This window comes from Ictalurus punctatus, chromosome 27 (assembly GCF_001660625.3).
Source record: "Ictalurus punctatus breed USDA103 chromosome 27, Coco_2.0, whole genome shotgun sequence".
Lineage (NCBI taxonomy): Eukaryota > Metazoa > Chordata > Actinopteri > Siluriformes > Ictaluridae > Ictalurus > Ictalurus punctatus.
In genome coordinates this window covers 16,257,501-16,264,307 of record NC_030442.2, presented here as the reverse complement: position 1 = coordinate 16,264,307, position 6,807 = coordinate 16,257,501, and the positions used below count along the sequence as shown (strand labels likewise).

General features: G+C 38.8%; 1 protein-coding gene across 2 annotated transcripts in view; it reads left to right on the top strand.

Annotated features, from left to right (window-relative positions):
- Positions 1–3,127: 3,127 nt before the first annotated feature.
- adcy7 (adenylate cyclase 7) overlaps positions 3,128–6,807 on the top strand; it is a 73,362-nt gene continuing 69,682 nt past the window's right edge. For both annotated transcript variants that reach the window (XM_017458477.3, XM_017458476.3), the window contains exon 1: positions 3,128–3,459. The gene's annotated coding sequence lies outside the window, so the exon portion shown is untranslated. The remainder of the gene's footprint in view (positions 3,460–6,807) is intronic.

The window sequence follows — 6,807 nt, the reverse complement described above, 5'->3', positions numbered from 1 at the left end:
CTGATATTAGACCTCATAATTGTTATGCAGTTTTACAGGTTTTGGTTCATTAACGGGAAACGGTTTAAATCTATTAACATTCATGGACAGTGTCCTCTAGTCAAATTTAACACTGGTTGAAGGGAAAATATAAGATGTAGGCCTTAAATTCTCTGCAAATCACAAGACCGTTACAGTAATCTCGTATAGATCATAAGTGTCTGTGGTATAGCTTCACTAACTTTCTACACAAAATCCCAAACTAAGTTTTAAAACCTATTTTGAGCCAAACTACAGTCAAGCATTTAGCGTTTTGCTTCTGTTTTCAATCCATCCTAGTTTTAAGTTTAAAATTATATATATATATATATATATATATATATATATATATATATATATATATATATATATATATATATATGTGTGTGTGTGTGTGTGTATATGTATATGTATATATATATATATATGTATGTGTGTACATGTATATATATGTTTATATGTATATATGTATATGTATGTATATGTATATATATGTATGTATATGTGTGTGTGTGTATATATATATATATATATATATATATATATATATATATATATATATATATATATATATATATATATATATATATATATATAATTTTTTATTTTTTTTTATTTTTTATTTTTTTTCCAACCGGAGTACACTGATGGATTTATCTGTTGTTTTGTGTTTTTTTGTTTGTTTGTTTGTTTTTTTGCTTTTATTTTTGGGCTTTATTTCTTTATGTATTTTGTTATTGAAGATGGATATATATTTTTTTTACCTCCAAAATCAGCTGAAATATCAACATAAAATATTTGGTTCAAATCCATTTTAACAATTTATGTTAACTATATTGTTAAACTTTTTTTTTTTTTAATTTCAGGTATAAATTTTCCTTTTTAAAAAAAAAAAATAAATAAAATTTTAAACGCCTAGTATTCCTACACATGGAGAAGCTGTGTACTTTTTAAATGAAACAAACAAACAAACAAAAAATAACATCTGACATTCTATTTAAGGTTATTAAGAAGCTGGATATGATTATATATTTTTTTATTATTTATGCATGAAAGGGTTAAAGTGATTTTAGAAGCGTATCTAAATGATGTAGAAATACTGTTTTCTCCGATTTACTCTAAAATAAAAAAAAAAATAGGAAACTTTTTTTTGGGGGGACAAATTTGGGTGAGACGTTTCAGTGACGATCATCACATGTACACGCATATCATATCCATGCAAGTATTTTGGATTTCATTATCGTGATGTACCATCAAAGTGATGTATCGTTACATCCCTACTTTTATATATATATATATATATATATATATATATATATATATATATATATATATATATATATATATATATATATAATTTGGTTTTATATAGAGACTACATTAGACTTGTACTGGACTAGTCTGTTATCCTTCATTAGCAGACTAAACATATTTCACTGAATATTAATTCTTAATTCATTTTAATTATTTACCATACATCCAAAAACATCCACCTGGCCTTAAGGTGATTCTTTAATAAAATCAGCAGCACCTGATAACACCAGCTAACACAAAGGTTACTGTGAGACCTGTTTGTCAGTGAGATATTAAAAATATATATGCAAATGTGTTCAGTAAACTATAACCACGGGCTCAGTGTGAAGAGTATAATAATATACAGACGCGTCTCAAAAAATTAGAATATCGCGGAAAAGTTCATTTCCCCCCGTAATTTAATTTAAAAAGTGGAACTTTCATATATTCTAGATTCATTACACATAAAGTGAAATAATTCAAGCCTTTTTTTTGGTTTGAGAAGAACTCTAATCGGCTAATTAACTCAAAATACCTGCAAAGTTTTCCTGAGGCTTTAATCTCTCAGTCTGGTTCAGTACACGACCACAATGCACTTCATTTGGAAATCAAGGTCCCAGAGTCTGGAGGAAGAGTGGAGAGGAACAGAATCCGAGCTGCTTGAAGTCCAGTGTGAAGTTTCCACAGTCAGTGATGATTTGGGTTGCCAGGTCATCTGCTGGTGTTGGTCCAGTGTGTTTTCTCAAGTCGAGAGTCGATGCAGCGTCTACCAGGAGATTTTAGAGAACTTTATACTTCCATCTGCTGACGAGCTTTATGTAGATGCTGATTTCCTTTTCCAGCAGGACTCTGCACCTGCCCACAGTGCCAGAACTCCTAGTAACTGGTTTTCTGACCGTGGTGTTACTGTGCTTGATTGTCCAGCCGACTCGCCTGACCCGAACCCCATAGAGAATCTACGAGAGACACCAGACCCGACAATACAGACGATCTGAAGGCCGCTATCAAAGCAACCTGGGCTTCCAGAACACCTCAGCAGTGCCACAGGCTGATCACCTCCATGCCACGCCTCATTCATGCAGTACTTCCTGCAAAAGGATTAAAGCCCTGACCGAGTATCAGCGCATAAATTAACATCCTTTTCATCCGGTCGACATTTCTGCATTATAAACTCTTTATTCTAATATTCTGAGATATTGGATTTTTGATTTCCATGAGCTGTTCAATGCATATGAACACACACACACACACACACACACACACACACACACACACAATAATAATAATAATAAAGACATACACACACACATACACACACACACACACACACACACACCATAATAATAATAATAAAGACATACACACACACACACACACACACACACACCATAATAATAATAATAAAGACACACACACACACAATAATAATAATAATAATGAAGACATACACACCCACCCACAATAATAATAATAAAGACATACACACAATAATAATAATAATAAAGACATACACACACACACACACACACACACACACACACACACACCATAATAATAATAATAAAGACATACACACACATATACACACACATACACACCATAATAATAATAATAAAGACATACACACACACACACAATAATAATAATAATAATAATAATAATAGACACATACACAAAATAATAATAAAGACAAATGTATAATAATAATAATAATAATAATAATAATAATAATAATGCTTATTATGGACAGGGAATGCATGGAACGCGCGTGCGGATGCGACTCTGAATGCGTGTACGCGTGCGCGCGCGTGCGTGCGTGCGTGCGCGCACCCATTTCCGCGCGCGGAAAGCTCGACTCGCTCTCAGCAGCACGCGAACCTTTCGCGCTGAGACAAACTGCCTCGGAGTGTATGTGTGACACAGAGAGAGAGAGAGAGAGAGAGAGAGAGAGAGAGAGAGAGAGAGAGAGAGATCTGGAAACAAACCCGGTGTGTTTTAGTTTAAAAGAAGAAGAGAAAAAAAAAACTCTAGAGGAGATTCTGGAGCAGGTCGAAATATTTCCGCAAGAAGAAGGAGAAGAAGAAGGAGAAGAAGAAGAAGGAGGAGGAGGAGAAGACGGTTTGTTGTTTCTCCGCTAACACGGTTCAGGTGAGTGCACTAATTTCTGCGTTTAAGCCGCACAGTTCGGACAGAGACCAGGTGTGTTCACCTGTAAGACCCAGGTGAGTTCAACCGGCTGTTAAAATAACCAAACGAAGACATTTTTTTCTCAGGATAAGATTTACAGAACTTATAAACTTCCTCAGGAGGAAAAAAAAAAGTCCAAAAATGTCGAAATAAGTCTGCAACCGACCATCTCTTCACACCAGCAGCAGAGCAAAACTCACTTTATTTCATCACTTCATTAAAAAACAAACAAACAAACAATCTTTACAATCTCAGAGCCGTTCATCTGTTGAACACCTTTTTAAAATAATAATAATAATAATAATAATAATAATAATAATAAAATTCACAGCTTTAAAACGTTTCATTTTCATCCAGTCTACAGCCTAAAAATCTCCTTTACTTAATACATCATTCACAATCATATTTCATATTTTCTCTAACAAGCGAGTAGCATTTCCTGCCATCTTTCCTCATACCATCAGCACCAGTCATTTATTCAGCTGGAAACCACAGCAAGACCACAATATCCCTAATTACTGAACACGCATCTGATTACGTCTCCGTCTTATATTCTTCTCATCTGTCCGGTTTCTAAAAAGACGTCTCGTGTTCTATCCTACACGACGTTTCTTCGTCCGTCCGACTGATCGCACTGGACTTCGATCCTAATCGCATCTGTCCGAAGAATTCATAAGGATGCACCGATCTTCCTTTCCCCTTCTCGATACGGATCCTGATTCTCTGCACGCTCATGTGTTGTATGGTGTTTATATGAAGATACGTGAAACGTCAGCGCCGTGGTGGATGCGTCGAGGTGCCTTAGCGGGAAATACGGCAGCTTCGGATCTTTATCCGCGTACGTTCTGTACACGTTCGGCACTTTAAACCGACTGCGACGGGTCGGGATACCGTATTGAGTGGATGGATGATGTCGGGATAGTACAGTAATCACGAGGTAGGTGTGTTGTGTCTGTGGAGCGTTTTCACAACGTCCGTGCCGTCATATAACGACAGTAGATGACTGTGTTTTTCACGCTTGGTTGGTTAGTTAGCTAGCTAGCTAGCTAGATTGTTTGAGGCGTTTTCAAGAAATACAGATAAACCAGCATTTAGCAAGAGTCGGGGCATGTGCAGGGTGCGGTGAAAATTTCCCAGTGGAGTTTCTGTATGGCTCACGATGCAAAACCGTGTGCATTCCTGTCTGAATAAAACGAGTGAGATTCAAAACGGCTACACTCGGAGGTTTCGTAATATCGTAAAAACAAAACCGACTACAGGTTCTCACCGTATATGTTTAAAATATACATACACCATACATATATAAAAATGAATAAGTACATGTATAAATTCTCTCCAGAATTTTAATAAACAAAGTGTCTGACCCGGGACTCCGTATGAGCTCCGTAGCCGAAACGGAGCTCCAAAGTCGGCTAAAACGACCGTCTCTCATCAGCCTCTTTCTTGGGTGCTGTAGATCCCAGAAGTGTGGTTGTTTTTGAAAGCTACCGAAGGGCTCTTTTTAACCTTTTATAACGTGGTCATGTGACCGTATAACCTTATAATGCGTGTTTAGTTGTTGCAATCTGGATCCATCGCTGGCGGTATCGGTCACGTCACAAGTGCAGATGATTCCCGTCTTTCCGTTCGAACTCTACGGGATGCACAGATTGGGATCTCTAGTGTTCAAGCAGTGCACCTGCACCACGTGCATAATTAATGGAACGCTAATATCGGACATTTACCATTTTCGCACCGCGTCATGACGTGTCGTTACACCCCTACCGATACGTTATTCGGATCGAACAGATAACGAATCCTAAACGAAGGCAAACGCAGATCCGAGCGTTTTAGACGTTTACATAATCGGGTTTTTTGAAACGCCGGCCTCTTCAAATGTTCACCCTCGTCCTGGCGGACAGCGCAAAGCCCCCCCCCCCCCCCCCCCCCATAAGCACATCGATGGGAAATGACTGAAAGCTGGAGTTTGGATGTTTGCATGCGTTATTCGAGCACTGAGAGACGTTGCGGTGATCGCTTCCGAGTGCCAGGTTTTGAAACACTTCTACTTGCGCTTCTGCTTTCGTAAACGCGGAAGTGTGGAGAAAGCGCCGTTTGTTTGCAACAAACTGCTTCGATCGCTTCGTAATCCGTACGAACACGAGTGAATCCGAAGACGGGTCTCTTTCCGATCCGCAGTGTTATATTGGTGCACACGTATTTCTTATGCGTCGCAGCGTGGATAAGGGAAAACGTCGACTTTCAAAATGGCCGACGTCCTGATTGTCATGTGATCGTTAAAATTCCGAGATGGCATAACCTGCGTTCACAGCACAAAGAGACTCTCAACTCTACCGATACTCGCACCTAAGATTGAATCAGTACCTTTTCCTGTATGAAATTCATCTCTTTTTTTTTTTTTTTTTTTTAAATTATTTTTTTTAAAGAAAAGTATCATTCGATATCGCTTACGAATCGAAACAATATTCTTCCCCAAAAGCCCCAATTTAGCTTATACGTGTGATATCTGTGAACGTGAAAGCCTGAAACCTGCACCAAGAATGCTGCTTTATTCAATATACACCGCTTCTCACAAAACCGCATATCGCAGCACGTCACGTCCAAACTGCCTCGGGTGTAACCGTACGAGTCGTTTGCGCACTAGCCAAGCAGTGATAACGCGTTTGCCAACAGCCGTGCTCTGCCTTCTGTCTGAACTAGCGTTTCCCTTCTTAGCCACCGCACAGGAAATGGGTATTTTGGTGAGAATGCGGCGCAGGGCGGTGATTCTCCATCCAGTCCTCGGGGATCATCAGCCACTTCACATCTGTATTTATCTCGTTCCAGCACCGAGCACACTGTTCGCGTGGTCATTTAGCCTCGCAGCTCGTCATTACCTGCTTCAGGTGTGTTTAGGCTTGGAGTCAGACCAAACCCTGGATTGGATTGAACGTCTGTGGTCTTGGGGAGTCTGAGAGCGGTGCAGACTTATCTTCCGAACAAGCAGAGGCTCCGAGATTAGTCTTCAAAGAGAGAGCGCAGCACTATAAATGACTCTCAAGTACCTTCTGGAAAATCTCTACCTCGGCTGAAGTTTCCCAGGGATTAGAACTGTGAGATATTAATATTGTGCGTTTGTATCCAAGTCGCTACTCCCGATGAAGCAGAGGATTTCTGCGTAGAGAGCAGAAGAAGATTCGAGGTCAGCCATTTTATACACGACATTGTTCGCAGAGTCTTTTTAATCTTGTAGCACAGTGCATTATGGGTGTTCTGTGTAGTGTTCTAGCAATTTCAGTGGCACGCTACTCGAGAAACCGGGCGATTCGG